The 2,892-nt window shown below is 56.3% G+C and overlaps 1 pseudogene; it reads right to left on the reverse strand.

Moving 5' to 3' along the window:
* Positions 1–610: 610 nt before the first annotated feature.
* Positions 611–2,165, reverse strand: LOC144095557 (uncharacterized; annotated as a pseudogene).
* Between the last annotated feature and the right edge of the window lie 727 nt (positions 2,166–2,892).

Consider the following 2,892-nt stretch of genomic DNA (forward strand, 5'->3'; position numbering starts at 1 on the left):
GCCACAGGCTGGGTTCATCGCGTTAAAGTCGCCGCAGACGATTAGCGTGCTGCGGCCTGCTGCGGTGCTGGCTCTGTGCAGTATTGTTTTGAATCTCTGTTTTCTCTGCGATTGTTTGCTGTAGATGTTGAGCAGAAATATGCTTCCTTTTCTCTTCTTGCCCGGGATGATTACGGTGAGTGTGTGCTCGATCTTGATATTGCTTTGCAGCTCATGCTCAACGAACGTGAGTCCCTTCCTGACCAGATTGCAGAGGCCTCTCCCGTCGGGCTGGCCCTTGTGCACCCTGTAACCGGGGAGGGACGGTGCGTCGGTGAGTGTTTCTTGTAATAGGATCACGTCCGGCTTGCGCGCGCCATGTGCGATGTGCTGTTGGATGACTGCCTTCTTCCTTCCGAGGCCGCGACAGATCCACTGCCACGCTGTTAAGCCTGCTGCGGTTGTTGCGTTGGCGGCCATGATTGCGTTGGTGTGTACGTGGTTCCCTGGTTGGGTGGATGTTGCGCGAAGAGGGGCGCAAACGTCGGGTGGATCACTATCGGCTGTAGGGTCCTTTCGATGTAGGCGAATATGTTCGTGACCTCGGCTTGGTAGGTCTCCATTGTTTGTTTCATTGCTGTCACTGCAGCGATGTTCGCCGTGATTAATTGCTCGAGCTTGGTGATTCTCGCTTCGAATTTGGCCTCGGGGTTGTCGGTTCGATGGTTTTCTGTTTGCTTGCGCGTGGCCTTGACGGCTCGCTTCTTCGGTGCCGGTTCCTCTACGGCTGTCTCCTGGGTGTTCATGGTTGTTTCGTCGGTCTTGCTTCTGCTTGGCGTGGGTATCTGTAGAGCCTCGTTGTTGCATAGCAGCAACTTACGGATCTCGGCGATCTCTCTCATGAAGCTGTTGATGGTCGTTCGCAACGCCGCGTTCTCTTGTCTTAAGGTCTCGCTGGCTTCTCGCACCTTGTTTATATTGTCTTTCTTCGTGGCTTCGGTGATTTTCTGCGCGTTTCTTATATTGTTCCCTTTAGCTGCGTCGACCCAGCTGACTCGCTCACGTGATGGTGACCTTTTCCTACTGAGGCTTCTCTTGCAGCAGCTGCTGTCTCCGGATTTTGGCGCGCGGTTCTCTGATGGAGTCCTTGACTTTCCCGCAGCTGACGGCTTGTCGAGTGGCGGGAAATCGCTCTCTGACAGCAGCTGGCGTTCGGCCGGTCGGCGCTCCCATTGTCGTTTGCGCACTACGTACGGGATCTTGTATTTCGCCTTGCACGTTCGGTCTCCGGTCGGGTGTTCATCCCCGCACAACTTACATTTTGGGGTACAGCGATGGTCTTCTTTGGGGTTGGCGAGTCCGCAGGCCAGGCACGTTTTGATTTTGGGGGTCGGGCACACGTCCTTTCGGTGTCCCGCTCAGCCGCACTGCTGGCAAACGTCGATATGTTTTCTGTAGAGGCGGCACGGTATCAGGGTGACTCGGTATCGGACGAAGTTCGGTACCTTAGGTCCCTGGAACACCACGATCGCGGCGGTCGTGCTGCCGATCCTCTTTGCGCCCACTGCTAGCGGGTTTCTCTCGTTGACTATGTTCCTATCTAGCTCGTCGGTGCTCGCGTCGTTGGGGATGCCTCTGATGACGCCCTTTACGGTGTCGTGAGGAGCCGTGCGATATGCGCTGACCTCGTAGGGTGTGCCTTGAATATAGATTTCCTGGATTTTAGCGTACCTTGCCGCGTTTTCTTCGTTCGGTGTACTGACGGCCATGATGTTCTGTTGCGTGTTGGGGCAGATGGTGTCCGCGGCGCTTTCCTCGCTCGTAATCTTGGCCGCGGCGAGTATGGCCGCAGCGACGGTGGTGGTGCCGGCCTTGACGATGTCCAGTCCGCCTCTGGGTCTGACGACTATCTTGCTCTCTTCCAGTGGCATGGCTGGCATGCGTGCTGCCTTGATGGCCGAGGCTCTGACGTTCTAGTTGAATTTCGATTTCAGGCTTGTTTGAGTCCCGCCGGGTCCGTCGGGCTTGCCGCTGTCGGGGGTCCGCTGGCGCAGCCTCGACGTGCGTTCCCCCGCGAGCGTCCTCCCGGCGTCGTTGTGGTATTCCTCTGGTGATATCTCTTTTCCTTGAACTTGAATGCGCATTTGACTGTCCACGATCATTTTTGTCGTAGCGGACGCCTCCATCTCGGAGCTGACGAGCGGCCGCCGCCAAGGAGTACGGCAGGCGGCGACCGGTGCGACGGTGTTGGGCCTAGCGTCCGCGGGACAAGCCAAGGCCTAGCACTCCTTCACACGGCGGCGGTAGAAAAAGTCACAAAATTTGGCAAAAAAAAACGCACCTCTAGGGTCAGCTGGTATCGGCCGATGCCGCACGCCTTCGCCGACACATTGGTGCAAGGAAAACTTTGTTTCGAGGTAATTAGCACTGCGTAATTGGTTAGCAATGACCGAGCCGATGTGAACACATCTGCTGACCTCGGCGATCGCAGCGCCCAAAAAAACTTCGCGAGACACTGCGCACACCGGATCTCGCTGAGGCACGCTGTTCAGGAGGGATGCAAAATTTCAGGCACACCCACTAGAGGCCCGTGCTGACAGCATTCCCCACATTTTGTACAGCAGATGCAGCTCCACGCAACATAATGCTGTCATAATTACATTTCCAGACCTGTGCTTAACCTCTGTATGATCATCTGTTGTGGGACGTGGCCCACCATATTTCTGTACGTCACCAATAACATGACAGAGAAACGGACCTTGATCTCGCAATCGACCGTTTTTGTATATGCAGCACCTCAACGAGGCCGCTACCGACAGGCGGCAATTAACGGCCGTTGTATCGGACCTGGCGGCAGCAGTGCAGGACGCCAGGGAGGAGTCTGTGCGCCTGCACGAGCAGCTCGCGGTGGCC

Source organism: Amblyomma americanum, chromosome 6 (assembly GCF_052857255.1).
Source record: "Amblyomma americanum isolate KBUSLIRL-KWMA chromosome 6, ASM5285725v1, whole genome shotgun sequence".
Lineage (NCBI taxonomy): Eukaryota > Metazoa > Arthropoda > Arachnida > Ixodida > Ixodidae > Amblyomma > Amblyomma americanum.